Source organism: Protopterus annectens, chromosome 3.part0 (genome assembly GCF_019279795.1).
Source record: "Protopterus annectens isolate FY-2018-M chromosome 3.part0, PAN1.0, whole genome shotgun sequence".
NCBI classification, from domain to species: Eukaryota; Metazoa; Chordata; order Ceratodontiformes; family Protopteridae; genus Protopterus; species Protopterus annectens.
The window spans coordinates 1,231,799,852-1,231,819,640 of NC_056731.1; positions in this window are offsets into that span (position 1 = coordinate 1,231,799,852).

Sequence of the window (19,789 nt, forward strand, 5' to 3'; positions counted from 1 at the left end):
GTTATGCTAAACAATTTTCACTAAGTTATACTTAGATTACCTCAAGAGTGGAACATGTTATCTGAAAAATAGTTATGCTGATAGCAGGATACTCATGCCTTCTTGATAAGAACAAGGGAATATAACTTTTTTACTTTTCAAAAATATATTATCCTTGATGTCAGCTGTTACATCAATAAAATCAATCATAGAGTAAATTGAGAACAATTAAACATAGCCTCTTAGATATGTTGCTCTACTTTGCAGTGGCACTCATTTCTTTGGCTGAGTGTGTATGCATCAACATAATATTCAAGCATGATCCAAAACATGGATAGAAGGTATGGTCAATAATTCATAAGCCATACTCTCCAATTATAATATTCCATGGTCAAAAAGGAAACATAAGGATGCCAAAGCTTTTGCTATCTGGTACCATGATAAACTCACCTGTTTACCTTGAGCAAAGAAAGATACCTTATTTTCCACAAGAAAACATTGTTCTGACATAAATTAAAGTTAATAAATAAAAGGTCCTGCCAGCAGACTATGTATTAACCAGTGGCACATAATAAATCAGTTGTAAATGAGGATCTTCAATGACCCAAATCTACCATAAATATAGAGCTCATTCACCTAAATATTAATTGCAAACCCTCATTGATGGCCATCCATGTAATGACCTTACTATAGTACTATACCTGGTGATAACAAAACTAGTAAACTAGATTTTCACAACTACAACAAACAATGTCAAATTTGCAGGCATCATGGAAAAATCCATCAATGTACATTTATTTTGCGAGGATCTTAGCATCCAGGGGTTGCAAAGATGTGCTACTTCAGAGGTGTGATGAATGTTAATACTGTGAAGTTTAGCACTACGTAAATTGAGACATTCTGTGATTGTTGCCACTCAGTGCTGATTATTATTTCATTTGAGTCTTTTTAATATCTTATTCTGTATGATTCCTTTGCACAAAAGGCAAGCTAAACTTAAAAAAAAAAAACTGCCCCATGTATCACACTAGATCAAGGCCACAATGTGCTATACAGATCATTTTAGACATTCCCAATTGAAGCTGACTTCATAAAAATTCATGTCGTCTCTAATCAAGTAAAAAAGCTAACCACCCCCCCCCCAAAAAAAAAAAAAAAAGTTCTGCACTAAAAAACAATGTTAACACTCAAACCATCCAAATAAATTTATGGTAAAATGTAGAAAAACTATTAATCCCTGACAAAGCCCATTACATCAGCTTAGTCCTGAAAGGGACTGAAATTTGCTACTCAAATGAAGTCTTTTTTTACAATATAATATAAAACACTCCAATAATTGCTCAGTGTACTAAGTGTGACATATATCCACAGCATAATCAATTTGTTTTCATTCTCCAAGTATTGTGATCAGATCACATGAGTGGAGGAGCTCCCTGATCAGCCTCAGTAAGAAGCTGAGATCCCTTATAAGATCCTCCAAAGCAAGCTATGAAAACAAAATTGCCACTGATTCTAAGGGCAACCCCAAAGCATTCTATAGCTATGTCAAGAATCCCAATGACAATACCCAGATCTGCTCTGAGTTACAGCACAATGGCATGAAAATTACAGAACCAACTGATATTGTCAGCATCCTGACAGATAGGTTCAGTGATAACTTTACGCCCATCTCACCCCATAAAGGGCCCATATCTATACAGGAAGAATGCAGAGTCCCTGTAATCACATCTATGCAGGTAAAAGCTGCACTCTCTAAAACCAAAAGCACAGCATCCATGGGACTGGACAACATCCCAGGCTGTATTTTACATGAACTTCAGAAAGAACTGGCTCCCGACCTAAGCACCATGTTCAATCATAGTCTCACATCAGGCTTTGTGCCCACTGAATGGTACACAGCAACAGTCCTACTCCACAAAGGAGGAGACGCCACTGATCTTGGGAACTATTGCCTTATTAGCCTGAGGAGTCTGGTCTGCAAGGCCATGGAATGTATCATCATGGAACTCATAAAGACATTGGTAACCTCTAAACTCTGGACCCCACCCAGTTTGGGTTTGTGAAAGGCAGATCATGCTTTCTGAACCTGATCAACTTCTTTGAGGCAGTCACCAAAGCTGTAGATGAGGGTAAGGTGTTTCACACAGCCTGTCTTGACCTTGTCAAGGCTTTTGACACCATCCCCCAGTCTGGAATTATAATTAAACTCACAAAACTAGGTATAAATCCCTACATCACAAGATGGATTGACTACTGGCTCACTGACAGAACCCACACTGTAAAAGTTGCAAACTCCAAACCTGATTTCAAACCAGTAATAAGTGGAGTACCACAGGGTTCAGTCCTGGGACCTCTCCTGTTTGATGTCTACTTCTCTGAAGTACAGGATAACACAGAAGGCCTCTGGCTAACAAAGTTCCCAGATGATTGCAAACTAGGAGCCATAGTTGACTCCCCAAATGATGTGACCATCCTACAGAAGGACTTCACTGAGACAGATGCCTGGTGTCAGAGGCATGACCTCAAGCTCAATGCCAAAACGTGCATTGTAATCCCCTTTGGTAAAAACTCTGTACCCATGAGCTACCACATAAATGGCAGTCTACGTAATGCTGAATGTGTGATAAGTGACCTTGGGACCCAGGTGGACAGTAGTCTCTCCTTTGATAATCACATCACCACAGTAGTCAGGAAATCCTTCTATGTGGCACACATCATCACAAAAGGGTTCTCATCCAAGAAAAAAGTGGTCATTGTTCCCCTCTACCTGGCACTCATTAGACCCATTATAGAGTACAACGCCCCTTTTGGAATGTACCTCACAAGACATTTGCAGCAGCTGGAAAGGCCAGAGAAGTACCTCACAAAGAGGATTACTGGCTTTATACAGTTTCCCTACACTGACTGTCTCAAAAAACTCCAGCTTTACTCTGTAGTATATTGCCTACTCCGAGGAGATCTCTGCCTAACATATAAAGCTATGTTAAACCCAGAGCTGTTGGACATGCTACACCTAAAGAAATCCCAATCCTTCCGAGCTACATGCTCTAAGAACCTAAACCTTGTCACCACAATAAGTAGGACATGCTGGAGGGATAAATTCCTGTCCCAGAGACTTAATATACTCTGGAACAAGCTACCCATCTATGTCAAGCAAAGTTCCTCATTAGCTCTCTTCAAGAAAAATCTTGATGAGTGGATGGCAAATAGGAAATACACCCCGGGATCACTTCTATGACTCTGCTCGACAGGGGCACAGGAAATTAACTTTCTTGGGTGGCGTAAGTCAGGGAACCTTGTTGGCTAGGCTTACTTAGGCCCTTGTGCCAATAGCCTAGTACCTACCTATGAACCTATGAACCTATGTATTGTATTAATTCTGCATACATTGAAACCTGTATAGTCATCAGTAGATACCGTGCCATGCATTTGTAAAAGTCTCATTGTTCACTCCCTTTCAATATAAATTAACACATTTGTCAAAGAGATCCTTGTTTTTATTACCTAGGGGAAAAACTTATTATACTCCTGCAAAAGGAGGAACTTGCATTAAGCAGTTATTATTCTATATCTCTATGTTCCCTCTTATCAGAAATTCTAGAAAAATGCATTCACACAGAACTGTGTCAACATTTATGGAAACACAACCCTGTCTCAGATTTACAACAACATTTCAGGCCTAAACCTGTTACTGATATTGCCACGCATTGCCCTGTTGAACTGAATACTGCAGATAACAGCCATTACTAACTGGATAAGTGCTCAGTATTAATATTTTTGTAAATTCTGTAAAGCATAAGATGTTGTTTATCATGCATCACTTCTCATGACCCTAAGTAGTTGTGGCCTTTCTGTGTATGCACTAAATGATTCAACTGCTTTGTGGAAGAAAGACAGTTATGTAACAGACAGAATTCTTCTGTCTTGTAATTCTGCCTGTGACTGGTAAAGTCCTTGCAGTAGAATAGGGCCTCTCCTTTATAGTCTCTGGGAGGATTCATTAAAGCCTACACCGATGTTAACACGGCCACAAAAGTTTTTAGATTCAATAAACTCCATGTAGTGTACTCATGTGCAAACATGGTAAATTCTGTGGCGTGCAAATTACAGCATAAGTAGCTAAATTTTATGCTAATGAAGCAAACCAACATGATGAAGTAATTCAACAAGCTGTAAAGCAACTGTGTAGACATCATGCTTATATTGTCTGTGTATTCGAAAACTTTTTGAATACAGCCACAGAAAGGAGTCTACATGAAAACAAGAGCAAGTAAACGTTATTACATTTCTACAGAACTGACCTTAACATGTAACAGCAGACACATTATTACATTATTAGACAGAGTGGTGCTACAAAAGTAGAGTAACAATAGCAACAATCCTTTTTAAGTGCCATGACATGTATGCAGCTTCACTCCCCCACCCCCAAATGAAGACTATGCTCGTAATTAATGTAGACAGCTAAAAGTGTAAACTCCGTGAAACAGGCTATTCATACTGTCATGTAAGCTTATGCAGTATGTAGCTGATGGAATACAGTCAATTTTTATCAAAAAGTGTATTCCTCTGTGCAAATATATAGCAAATTGATAACCTCCCTTGTGTTTACACCATTGGGCTCCTCTTCAGTTTCCCTGCCTACACGGTTACCAACCATGCCGATTCAGGGCTGTTGGCATGGTGAAGATGCAAATAAGGTCAAAACTCATTAGAATTGCTGAATCACAAAAATCACAACCATGTAGGGATGTTCACTTCATGCAGGCACTTCCACAGTGTTTGTTTTCAATGGATGGCAACAATGAGTAATTAAATCAGGGGCATGTATGTCAGGTTACAATTACAGAGGTGTACATGTAGGTCTGTGAAGGGTGAAAGTGCATGTAAGCAATGCACAATTCACAAGTTCTGTTTCATCCTCTTTATTTTTTGTGAAAATGTGTCATCTCTGTCCTCTTTAAGTTATTTTTTAATTATTTTTGTCATTGTTTGCACAATGCAGAGCTAACAGGAGTCACAGGAAATGGAGGAATGAATAGCAGGTCTCTCTAAGCTTGACTTCTAGCTATACCTTTGGCAGCACATGTATGTTTAGGTCCTGGGTTCTAATACAGGATATGAAAACTTTAAATCACTTTTTGTGCTCCATGTTACATCACAGGAATGGAGAACAGTAATAACAAAATTACCTGTGTTTTCCTTATTTGCACGTAGGTGTGCACAGAGGCATAGAGATGCTTGCATTGTGCACTAATGAGAAGCAATAAAGTTAACACACTCAGTTAAGCAGCATGTGCATTTCATAGGTGTTAATTATGGAATAAGCAAGTGGTTTTCAGCACAGTGGAACTATTCAGCAAGCTATAAAGCATCCATGTAGCCTCCATTCTGTTTTTTCCTGAATACTTCAATACCATTGAAACATAGGCAAGGAAATTTAAAAATTTTAAACAGACACAATGTTAGGGGCTGCTGAGGCTTTGCTCCATATGTATGTGCTACAGGCTAAAGCCAGTGCTGCTTGCACTAGTGACAATAGGTCTGGGTTGAGAAGGAGAAGAGTGTTCAGGCCCAAGGTCACTTTTCACATACTACATGACCTGGAGTTTGTAGAGTGCTGCAGGGTGGATAGGTCATGGCCACATTACAAGAACTCCGTGAGCTCCGCCTCCCTCAACTCAGAGCCAGATCCAACCAAGGGGAACCCTTTCCAGTGGAAAGTAAAGTATGTATAGCCCTTAGAATATTAGCTACAGGTAACTTTCAAACACCAACTGGGGACATAATGGGTGTGTCATAGGCATCAGCTTCCAGGATCCTCCAACAATTCCTGGATGCTATGCTCATACATGCCAGTGAGCACATATGTTTTCCCCATAGTTCTGAGGAGAGGGCCAACAATATGCAACATTTCTGTCTAGTAGTGCACTACTCTGAAGTACCGGATGCCAATAGATTGCACTCATATGCACATTAAGGCACCAGCTGGTGAGCAGGGTAGAATCTGCATTAACCACAAGTAAAACAACTCCATCAACTACCAAGTCATGTATAATGCCCAAGGAATTATATTGAATCCATGTGCTGGCAACCCTGGCAGTTAACACAGCTGTACCAGATGTTTGCTAGGGGGGGATATCCCACAGGACATCATAGAGCATGTGTCTGGGATGCAGACAACCCTGGCAGTTAACACAGCTGTACCAGATGTTTGCTAGGGGGGGATATCCCACAGGACATCATAGAGCATGTGTCTGGGATGCAGACATCATGGGTCCAGTGCCTAGATACATCTGGTGGAGGCCTACAGTATAATTCATGCACATGTATACAAATCTTCACAGTATGTGCTATGCTACACAATCTGATCCTGTGGAAACAGCTGCAGCAGTATCAGCAAGGCAAAGGGACACACATCCCCCACCAATGCCTAGGTCAGCACACCTGCAGTCAGAGGAGGGCTAGGAGGGGGAATCACCAGCTGCTGTGGCTGGAGGCAGATGTAGGTGTGCCCAGTATGCCCCCTTGTTTTGGCTAAGAGACAACACATAGCACATTCACTGACCACCTAGGTGCCTAATACCTTTTACCTACTCACATACATATTGTTTGTGCTATAACAGTAACTCACCTATGCTACCCCCAAAAGAACATATGTGCCATCCAATCTAGAATTCAGTTGTTGGTAGTTGCAGATCATATAACTCTCCCAGTTAATATCCTCATAAAAGTTAAGGTCAGAGTTATTGAATGGCTTACACACTACATGTCTCACTCTACTGGTCAGATAAGTGATAAATTCCCAAGAAACTCAGAAATCTAAGACACAGATGTATATTTGCAAGCATAATCATAACAGTTTGTATGCTCAGTAAGTGCAGTACATCCAAATATAATAATGATAATGAAAAGTACAAATAACAGCTAATGGTTTGATAGCAGTATACCTTCTGTTGCAGTTGGTTGTATGAATAATTACTTCAGTCCTTTGCTGTAGAGTTGTTTCTGTGACAAAAGGAAGAAGGCATCCATCCTGTTTTCTGAAGATGCATTGGTGTGAGAGTTAAAATCCTGAGCTATGTAGAAATATATCTTGTGTACTATCATGTTCTACTGTGTATATCATACATTGGTTTTCCTCATTTCATGTATTGTTTTTTTTTTCAGTTCCTTATTGCTATTACTTTTACTGGACAACACATATATTACAGGTTTTGCTGTGCTCATTTAGTTTGTGTGAAGTGCCCCATTGTGTAAACAGAACAAACCAGTCCACCTAGGAAGCAGACAGCCACAAATATAAACCGGATGTATTCAATTAATGCTCTTGGGCATCGCAAAAATCAGTACAGATGGAACAATCAGATGTTTGCAATGCGGCTCACATTTGAGTACTGCTTACATATGCACAATCAGGTGCATCTCACTTACATGTACACTTTGTTCACCGTTGCATAAACTAGCTGCTCACTGTGCTATGGGACTGTATATATCATGCTTCTTTATTAGTGTTTATTCTCCATTTCCTTTGCCTGACATCAAAATACATGTGGAAACATTACAAACTAAGGGCCTGATCTAACAAGACATCATATATTTACAATGCATTCATGTGTTGGTCCTGCCCCACACCACAAAGCACTACAATACTGCAGCCTCAGTACTTTTTCCACACATATATCAAGCACACTACAAAGTTTAATGTATAATATTGTGCGCTCCATCATGGACAGGGCCAGTTGGTGGTGCTCACAGCCTTGCTCTGCTAATCTGAAACATCCAACTATGCTCAATAAGGGTACATGTATTGGTACACAGCTTGGCTTCTAAACATCCTAGTAATATTAGTGCTATTAGGCTACTAGCCTCATATAATGCTATGAAGCTATGTGCCTAGATAAGCCTCCCAAGCTGCTGTTGACCACATGGCCTGCTGATGTCATCTACTATAAGTACACCTTCACTCTTGTTTAAATCAGACTTGTGTCACAGTGCTTGCATTAAGTACTGTGTTCTGTAGTCTGTGGAATTAGGTAGGGGTTCAGTTCTCACTGCAGTCAAGTGTGTGTGTGTGTGTGTGTGTGTGTGTGTGTGTGTGTGTGTGTGTGTGTGTGTGTGTGTGTCTAGTCAACAGAGCAGATGTGGTATCCTACAGTTGCTTCTCTAAGGCCACAGATCGCCAGTATTTTGATACATGCACAAGCCTACACATGCATTTTAAGAAATCTTCCCAACCTGATGTCTCCCACATGGTCTGCTGGTGTCATCTACTGTAAGTTCACCTGCACGCCTATAAAATTCAAACTTGTGCTGTAGTGCTTGTGTTAAGTACTGTGTTCTGTAGTCTGTGCACCTAAATAGGTATAGGGTCTTTACTCATTGCAGTCAACTGTGTGTGTGGCTAGTCAACAGAATAGACGTGGTATCTTACAGTGCCCCCTCCAAGGGCACAGATTGCCAGTATTTTGGTACTTGTACAAGCCTACACATCCATTTCATGCAGCCCTCCCAACCTATTGTCTCCCACATGACCTGTTGATATCATCTGCTATAAGTTCACCTGCACTTTTGTAAAAGTCAGTCTTGCGCCTTGGCGCTCGTGTTAAGTACTATGTTCTGTAGTCTGTGCACCTAGATAGGTAGGGGCTTTTTTCTCACTGCAGTCAACTGTGTGTGTGTGTGTGTGTGTGTGTGTGTGTGTGTGTGTGTGTGTGTGTGTGTGTGTGTATGTATCTAATCAGCAAAGCTGATGTAGTATCCTACAGTTACCCCTCCATGGGCATGGAATGCCAGTATTTTGATACTTGCACAAGCCTACACATCCCTTTCTTGCAGCTCTCCCAACCTATTGTCTCCCGCATGGCAAGCTGATGTCATCTATTATAAGTTCACTTGCAGCCCTGCAAAAGTCAGACTTGTGCCATGGTTCTTGCTTTAAGTATTGTGTTCTGTAGTCTACACACCTAGATGGGTAGGTATTCTATTCTCGCTGCAGTCAACTGTGTGTGTGCCTCTTAGCTCTTGCTTGACATTACCAACAGCCTTTACATCAGCATGTGGGACACTTATTCAGTCTTTAACAGACACTGCTGATATCATCAGCTATAAACTGTTGCCTGACACACTCCAAATTGGACTTGAGCTGTGATGCTTGCATAAAGTACTATGTTCTGTAATCTCTTTACTTAGATAGGTAGGGGTTCTTTTCTCACTGCAGTCGGCTATGTGTATATGTGTCTGTGTGTGTGTGTGTGTGTGTGTGTGTGTGTGTGTGTGTGTGTGTGTGTGTGTGTGTGTGTGTGTGTATGTGTGTGTCTGTTAGCTGTAGCTTAACATTACTGAAAGCCTTTTACACCAGATTGTGAGACACTTATTCTGGCCTCAACAGACTCTGCTGATGTCATCAGTTATTTGACAGTTTTGGATCTGCAGTAATTCCAAGAGGTCATGGTCAGACAGTGGGCTGGTGGCCAGGCAGATGTGACGTCATCCTATACCATACAGATTGCAGCGACATGTCTTTTATTTTATCCACATACATCATGCCATGGTTTGTAGCCTCTGTCTTATGCTGACGAGAAAGGCCTCTGGTCTGTCCAGCTACTGTATGTGTCTGGTGAGGGTAATGCAAAAGGGATCATTATAATGTTTTTCTGTTCTGATCTGGGCTCACTACAGTGCTATCATACAATCCTAATATCTGAATATGATGCTATGACTTATAATGTGCACCATATGTTTTTACTGGGAAATCCTTAAAGAGAAACGTTAGAAATGAATGATACACATTGCAGTTCCTTACTTCAAAACCACCACAGTTGAAATCAGTATAACATGGTGACACTTTGATGCTATAAATTCTTTATCAAAAAATCCACAGACAAGAGCGAAGCAGAGTTTCACCGTAACCAGAACTGTTTATTGTAATAAAAATAGCCAAACTGCAGGTCGGATAAGCGCTTTCACTCAGTGTATGAGCTTCATCAGATCACAATGACCAAAGCCTGTGAAATTTCTTATATAAGCTCAAAATGAGAAATTAATTAACTAATGACTCAATTAATCAATCAGTACTGAAATTAGTCCATAAAGTTAATAATCAGCACATCCGATCCTGTGATGGGTTGATAAAACATTACAAATGTGGCACATGTCAAAAACAACAATATATACATATATGAAGAAGGAAATAAAAATGAACGTAAAATCATGAAAATAAAATATATGTATATAAGAAATGGTATGAAATATATAACAAAAATAAAAATAGGTACCCAAAATAATAAATACCATTGGAATGCAGGTACATGTTAAAAGACTATACATAGCACACAACAGAAACATGTATATATGTATCTGTTTATTCATGTGTATTTATTAAATAATCCTATAAAGACTAATATATACACATGGTATATCTAGAACTTAGTATTCCTACGTTTTTTGAGTATTGGTTTAATTGAGGCCCTCTCATTTAAACCAACACCTCTATCGGCTCTTAACCTGATGATCCACTTACTTTCCCTACTTTCAGTATGGTTCCTAATGTCACCTTTCCTGATACTAGGGATAATGATCTCAAGTGCTCTAAACAAAAAATTGTGTTCACTCCCACAGTGCATAACATGCTTAGCTAAGGTGTTATGTGTTGACCCCTTCCTTATATGGTAAACATGTTCACGAATCCTTTCCTTAAATCTACGGTTCGTTTTCCCAACATAGAAGGCCCTACAAATTTGACACACTGCCAAATAAACACTGTTTGTAGTATTACAATTAGCTTCTACCTGCGTGTTAAACACAGTGCCTAAATCTGGATGTAAAAAACAGGTATTGGTATCTATCAAACCACAGTAGTTACACTCCCCACATGGTTTAGTGGAGGTAGCATCAACTATAGATCCTTGTTTCCTAGGATAACAGAGCATCCTTCTCAAATTGAGTTTATTCCTGAAGAGAAACTGGGGCCTTGTTCCTACCACCTTCTTAATATTATCATCTGTACAAAGAATAGGCCAATGTTTAGTCATTATATCTTTAATGGCCGGATAATCAGTTGTATAGGGTATAGAAATCTTAACACCTGGTCCACAATCATATGAGCTTCTTTCATTATATGTCCTCTTAGGTCCAAAATAGGGGGCTGCTTTATCTAGCCTAAGTTCTTTGATATTCATGAGGTTGTTATCAACTTCTCGAGGACTATAGCCACGATCAAGAAATCTTTGCTTCAGGTCAACAACCTCAGTGTTGAAACCTGAATCAGTAGCGTTCAACCTCGAAGTCCTCATTCCTTGCCCTTTGATGATATTTCTAAAAATATGTTGTGGATGCATGCTTGTTCGCATCAACAGGGTATTATGGTGGCATTCTTTACGAAATACCCCTGTGTTAATCAGGCCACTTTCGAGTTTCTCTATGAACAAATCTAAAAACTCAATTCTAATACTAGAATGATTCATAGTAAATTTCAAGAAGTCTGTTAGTTGATTAAGCATGTTGTAGAATGAAGTTAACCCTTCTATGCTCCCTCTCCATAGGATGAAGACATCATCGACAAAACGTCGATAAAATGCTACATTTTGTTCAAAATCACCTGTCTTGAATAGTACTTCATATTCCCATTGCGCCAAAAACATGTTAGCATAACTATTGGCGCAAGGGGTCCCCATAGCAACTCCTCCTTGTTGTTGAAAAAATGTGTCTTGGAAGATGAAAATATTATTCTCCAAGATCAACTCTAAAAAATATGTTAACAAATCAATTTGTACTATAGAATAATCACTGTGACTTGAAAGATATTCAGTAATATATGTGATCCCTAGCTCATTCGGTAGGACAGTGAACAAAGACTGTATGTCAAAAGTGGCAAATACCAAGCTCTCTGTTTCACCTATATTTCCTAGGCAATCATACAAATCCAAAAGAAATTGCTTGGAATCCCTGAGTACTGTCTGATTGTGGTCTAAAATTGGACGTAGATGTTTTTCAACATACACAGACAAATGCTCAGTAATCCAACCCTGTCCAGCAACAATGGGTCTCATCGGGGGGTTACTGATGTCTTTGTGTATCTTGGGAAGTCCTTGAATTATAGGGACTAATGGTGTTTTAATCAACAGATAATCATATAACTCTTGGTTGATAATATTACCTTTGAACATGTCCAATAGTGTATCTGACACATGCATAATAGTATCATGTACTACCCGTTCTTCAACTATCTTATAAAACTGGTCAGTTAATAGAGTATGCATGGCACCATAATACTGGTCAGTGTCCATTAGAACTATCTGACTGCCTTTATCAGCCGGCCTTATAACTATAGATTGTAATGTTTGTAGTTGCTGAAGACTCTCTCTTTCTAATGGAGTCAAATTACCTTTTCTTCTATGGGTAGTTGTATTAAAATACTCATATAAGGCATCCTCTGTTAATTGCATGTATGCTTCAACCAATGGATGTTGTGGGGGGACAAAACTGCTCAAGTTCTTAAATCTCAATGGTCTCTCAGGTCTAACTGCATTACCAACATCTGAGGCCTCACTATCTGTGTACAGCAATTTAAGCATTAAATTGCGACAGAAAAGTCTCATATCGATCACAGTGTCCGTAAAATTACTATGACTACTCGGAATGAAGTTCAGACCTTTATTCAAAAGATTCACATCTTGCGGTGTTAATGTATAACTAGAAATATTACAGATCAGTGAGTGAATATTATCTCGAGGTATCGGGACTGTAGAGGTCGAAGCATTGGAAACTAATTCAGCTTGTTCCTCCACATCTTTTTGATAGTTTGGTGTGGTAGGAACTCGTCCAACAGTTTCCATTTCTGTCGACCTCTGCTCAAAGATCTGCCCCTCCTCAACCCTTTCTCCTTCCGTACAGGTAAAGGAAAAGGGATGTCACCCTCCATGCCTACTGCTTTATTTATTACATTAGGAGCATTCTTGGACCTAACAGTACCATCATTAATTGGAATATTACTCAAGGGTACCTTATTCATGATCTGTACTGCTGGATACAGATTCGAAGAATTAGTCTCATCTATCTCTTTACTTCCTGTTACTTGTTTAGTAATGTTGGTGGAGCCCTCATTAGTTTCTACATGTGTTATACTAATAACATCATCAGTATCATTTGATAATATAACATTCCGTACCTCAACAGGTACATTATTAGGTGTTTTACCCAATCTAGCTCTATTCCTATTGGGAACACCCATAACTTCCTTGTCATTCTGTTATACATTATACAAAACATCATGTTCATTACTAACGATCACTCACTTAGTTGCACTAGCACGTACATCAACATTCAAAACATTGTCTTTGTTAAAATTGACATCATTCTGTCCATGCCTAGGCCAAACAAAGACATGGCCTAATCTAAAGTCCTTGAAGTCTCTGGAGATCTTATTTCTCTTTTGTTGGAGCAACTTACGCTCCAAAGCTGAGACTCCATCAAGAAGACTTTCAAAAAGAGGCTGGACAACAATATTCGGAAACGTGTTAAAAATAAACTGTTCTTGCTTCCTTATACTCTCCATGAGGGCTGCCTCCTCAGGACTGAAAAAATCAATAAGCAGTCTCAAGTATTGTCTGCTTACCTCTAAGTTGATATGCTGCCACTTAGTTAGTAGTTCGGGATAGTGTTCGCCCTGATTGGGCATGTTGAACACTCACAGTCCTCTGGGTATAACGTTCTTATCTAGACAGTACTGAAAGTGCAGACGCTGAGTCTGCAGATGTTTTTGCTGAGAAAAATCCTTCTCTAACGTATCCAAAGAGTGCTGCAACTTTTCCAAGTCAGCCGTCGCACCATTGTTGTCATTGGTGTGTTCTATCTCCTCTAACTGCCAAGAGTTCACTTTAGAACAAACAAGATACTGCTCGAACCTTGTACGTAAGTGTCCTGTTGAGCCCAGGTCTACACCTCGGGGCTCATAATCAAGCTCGATGTTATCAGAAGCTTGCATAACTCCGCTCCCAGATATAGCAGGAAAGAATAATTGAAAGTAAAATAAAACAACAGATCTGCCAAAAATCCGGATAAACGCTCTTGTCTCACACAAAAGATATAATATATCAAAAAATCCACAGACAAGAGTGAAGCAGAGTTTCACTGTAACCAGAACTGTTTATTGTAATAAAAATAGCCAAACTGCAGGTCGGATAAGCGCTTTCACTCAGTGTATGAGCTTCATCAGATCACAATGACCAAAGCCTGTGAAATTTCTTATATAAGCTCAAAATGAGAAATTAATTAACTAATGACTCAATCAATCAATCAGTACTGAAATTAGTCCATAAAGTTAATAATCAGCACATCCGATCCTGTGATGGGTTGATAAAACATTACAAATGTGGCACATGTCAAAAACAACAATATATACATATATGAAGAAGGAAATAAAAATGAACGTAAAATCATGAAAATAAAATATATGTATATAAGAATATATTTGCTATAAATTCTTAAACTTTTCAAGGAGAATATGCATACAATGTACAATGGCCACTTCAACAACACAAGTGTAGATATACTAAGCAATAAGTTACCTATGTACTATGAACATCAGAAAGAAGGTGTTTGTATCCTTGTATCCTTGTATCCTTGAATCCAAAAGATAGAAAACAGGGTTATGACACAGTTATAATCACTTGCAGATAATGTTTTTCGGTGGGAGCAAAGGGAGCAGGAAGCCTAGGCTGACACACAAGGCCAGTGAGTGTGTGTAAGGAAGAGAAGGAAGCAGGCATATGTATAAAACAAGAAATGGCCAGTGATACTAAATGAGTAATTGTGGTGTGTGTATCTGTAGGGGTTGTCCAGATGAAATAGCTGTGTGAGTATGTGCATGACCACAGCCAAGCTCTGTAGTCACTTTACATGTTGGTCTGTCAGACAGGTGTGCTTCATGCATGGATAGGTGGCAGTTCATTGTTGCTATCCCTGACCAGGAGAACTGGCACTGACAGGAGTTGCACTGGCATGATAATGTCCAGGACCATGGTCAGATGCAGTGCTGCTTCCTTAATGTGACTGATTTCTGCTAGACTAGCTCCTTTCACAGGGATACCCATGACCACAACCCCCATGGCCCGCCATATCTGTGTGTGGACAGCACACTCACTGATGGAGCACTGGAAGTACTGGCACTATGTGAAAGTGATTGGATATGGCCACATTAGCTATCAGCAGATGATGTGGCTGTCCTATGGCCACAAGGATGCTGTTCCCCTCCCAGCAGTCATTCCATCACAGACACTGCTCATTCTATAACAGACACCACCTCAGTCCATCACAGACACCCCTCATTTTCATGTTTCTTTTATCTGATGCTGTGAATGGGCAACGCAGTGCCACAGTAGTCTGAGACATTCACTGTGTAACCCATTCTATATCATTGTCCTTAAAATGTGTGAGGATATGATTTGAAACTCATATAATACGCAGCTCTTAAGTAATGCAGACCAACTTAGATGTTAAGGTACATAACCTTTGAATCGTGTGCTGCTTACTTACATTTCCAGTCTTACATGTAACACGTTCTAGATCTAACCTGACACACTTAGTGGAAGTAAGGCAGCTTGCAGTGCTGTTGTGATTCCCTCTCTCAAGCAGTAATCACTCACAGCTGCAATGAATTAATAATGTACACCATGTAAAAAGGCAACCCTGTAGCTAGCCAAGCTGATGCTAGCTTTAAATGTTAGGAATATTGAAAACAAGCATTTTCAACAACAACACCTGTAGCATTTCAAAGATAATATTTTGTTAGCCAAAAGGGTAATTTGCCTGTTCTTTTGTGGGGGTGGGGGCTAAGCTGAGTTACTGATGTGGCACTTGTTACTCTCCTTATTTTGCATCCTGCCTGTTGTTAGTATTTCACATCTCTAGACTGTAGAATATTTTACCAGTGGGTAATACTGACTGGTTACCTTTTCTGTTGTATATGTAAACAATATATTTTGTATGTGATACTTATGTGTATTGTATATCTGTTTTCTTGTTGATCATCTATAATCATGTCATTGAGACATGAGAATCCACATTTAAGACCCTTTACAGATGCCAAAAACAATATAATAAGTAATGGTTTACTGCAACCTGGTGTTTTCCTCCTGCAAAGGGGAAGGCAAGATATGGTCCATAGACTCATACTATGGCAACAAATTGCTGCTGATGTGAATGCCATGGGTGGTCATGACAGATCCTATGAATAGGTATGTCCCAGGGCCACTAATATGATCACTGCTGCAAGAAGGACAGCAGCTGCAGTAGGCCATGATCTCTTGGGTACAGGTGGAGTCCCTGCTAGGGAATGACCACTGACCCCCAATAAGCACTTACTACTTGCACATCTGTGGCATGTCCCCGGTCCTACATTCCCAGATCCAACGGTCAAGGGTATCCCTCTTCCTCTTACTTAGGTCATCAAAATAGTGTTGACATTGATCACCAGCATAGGGGATTCCTGTCAACACTATCCCGTGCTTCAGATTTGCATTCCGAGCCTGAATAGTCCTGCTGCAGTAAGGAGGGTCCATGTTAACTAGCAGTCCAACAAACACTTTAGACTCCTGAACACCCCACCTCTGAGTTAAGAAGTGTGCTCCCTCACCACAAACAAAAATCAGCCATGACTACTAGAGTTCAAGCAAAATGTAGAATGAGGTTTTTTTACCAATTGCATTTTATATCCTGATATTTTGTCACCAATTCCAGTTATCACTCGCTTACTGGGTGTGCACACAGTGTTTGAAATGTGTGATGCTTACTATCATGCAAACATGATACGTGGGTTCTCTGCTTCCAGTGTTTGCACTATGCAGTGCATTGCACAAACAGTGGCCAAAAGAATTTAAATGAAGCTGTGCTGTCATAGTATCACTAGGCAGAATCAATGCTATCTGTGCCAGAGCTCTCAACCTTCCATCTCCGAAATGAGGAAGAGTAGCCGTCATAATGTTGAACAAATGGGCAAAATGTAGAAAACATGCTAATGGCTTACTAACATCTGAAACTAGGAAGGTTATATGATGGCTAACGTGCTGGTTTTACTTACATAAAAGATCTTTTAATGAATTAATGTGAGTCATTTCAATTTATCCTGGATATTGGTGAGAAACTTCATAACACTGGATGTGAGACAGACCCTTTCAATGTGGAACTTCATGCAACATGATTTTTTTAAGACCCCAAATGATGAATGTTCCTCATAATGAAGTACACTTGAGAGGTATTATATGTGTAGTCCTGGTGGTCATTGTGGCATTTCACGCAAATTCACACACTGGAGTGCTGCTTGGACTTGCACAGAATTGCTGTGTTCGCTTGCAAGCTTTCACGGCCAGCAACCATACACAGAAATGCTATCCAGATTCACCTAAGAGGTTTTGCAGCCAGCAACACTGCAGCATGCTTTGAAACCTTGCTAAGGTGCACTATGCCTCATTAACATGCATTGTGCAAGTGATGAGCAATATCGCATGCATGGTAGCACTCCAAGTAGGGTCTGCGCGAAGCCTACACAGACTTTATTATTTATTTATTTATTTATTTATTGATATTTGTTTACCAGGAAGGTCAACTGGGCTAAGAAAGCCCATTTTCAGGGAGTTATTGAATCCCGCGGTCTTTTTGAATGATACTGTTTACCACTATAAAGGAGAAAACTTGCTGAATGTGCTGATGACGCTATAATCCATGCATATAATATAATGACCACTGTCAACCTTACACTCAGTATCATCGTTGATTCATAACACTTATGGATTCAAATTATGGGACTTTGTTCTAGAAGTACTAGGAACAAAAATATGCTCTTCTCACATAATGACTAAAATCATGGTCATTCTAATATTACTGTCCTTAGTAAAAAAGATTCCCGTAGTTTCATCACGTCAAAAAAGTGGGCTTCCTATTAAAAATGTACGACATGTAATTACAAGTCCCACATAACAAAAGTGTCATTTGCACATAAATAAAATTAATCAGGACATTCTCTATATTGCATTAAAGCATCTTTATTAAGGGGGGTGATCTTAATCCCTGTATTCCAACATGGGCAACTGCACTGTACATTCCTGCTCGCTATATAAACCAACACAGAGACCAATGCACCTCAGAATCAGGGGAATATCTGTAGCTTCCACAAGCTTGTAGCTAGTGTATATATTTTGTTTTTCACTTTTAGTCTTCTTATTTTAAAGCTCATAACTATGTTCCTTGGTTCCAAGAAACTAAAGACTGTCTTACCTTACCCTATCTTACGTAACATTACCTTAACTTACCTTCATTGAACAACTTACCAGCTGCATATATAATATTAACAGAATTGATAATAATAGACCATTGAACAAATATATAGACAACACCATTTCAAAAAACAACCACGAACTAGATAAGCTGCTTAAGGACAATTTCACTCACTACATAAATAACATTTGTGGTTATTTTAAGTTTACCTTCAAGTTTTGTACTGATGTCATAGATTACCTTGATGTGACCATTACTAGAGACATCAGTCAGTGTAAGTTTACTTCGAAAGTGTTTCATAAGCCAGCCTATTCTAACAGTTTTTTGGCTTATGGTAGTAATCATCCACATTTTGTGAAGAGGAACATCGTAAGGGGTCAGATGACCAGAGGAGTGTGTTCTACGCTCTCTGATTTTAGGACTGAGCTCGGTAACCTTATCAATATGTTTGTAACCAGGGGCTACCCTGAAAAATGGATCCAGGAGATTGGTAAGTCCTAGAAGGTTGGAGCACAAGGTTTGTTCCCTTGCTTGGGCAAGGTTTAGTTAATAATAAAGGGGCACAAACAAATAATCAAAACTTTTCTCATTCCACGGTCACTTATTTTGGTTACTTTGGCCTGAAAGTTAGAGACATTGTGACAAAAAAATTGGGTGATACTGGAATGCAACAGTGAATTGTATAGTAAATTGGACAATAAGCCACTTTTCACTCACAAGGTAGGACACAATTTGAAGTTCCTATTCAAATACCCATTTACTGCTCACACTGTCACTAAGGGAACAAGGAGCTGTGTTTCCTGTAAATACTGTTCCTTTGTTTTAAGTCACAGCATGAAGTTATGGGAAAGAGTAGTGGAAGCTAGGTTAAGAAGGGAGGTGATGATTAGTGATCAGCAGTATGGTTTCATGCCTGGAAAGAGCACTACAGATGCAATGTTTGCTCTACGAGTGTTGATGGAGAAGTACAGAGAAGGTCAGAAGGAGTTGCATTGTGTCTTTGTGGATTTAGAGAAAGCATATGACAGGGTGCCTAGAGAGGCGTTGCGGTATTGTATGAGGAAGTCGGGAGTGTCAGAGAAGTATGTAAGAGTGGTACAGGATATGTACGAGGGTAGTGTGACAGCGATGAGGTCTGCGGTGGGAGTGACGGATGCATTTAAGGTGGAGGTGGGATTACATTAAGGATCATCTTTGAGCCCTTTCTTATTTGCAATGATGATGGACAGGTTGACAGACGAGATCAGACAGGAGTCCCTGTGGACTATGATGTTCGCAGATGACATTGTGATCTGTAGTGAGAGTAGGGAACAGGTGAAGGAGACCCTGGAGAGATGGAGATATGCTCTAGAGTGAAGAGGAATGAAGGTCAGCAGGACTAACACAGAATATATGTGTGTGAATGAGAGGGAGGATAGAGGAATGGTGAGGATGCAGGGAGTAGAGGTGGCGAAGGTGAATGAGTTTAAGTACTTGGGATCAACAGTTCAGAGTAATGGTGAGTGTGGAAGAGAGGGGGAAGAAGAGAGTACAGGCAGGATGA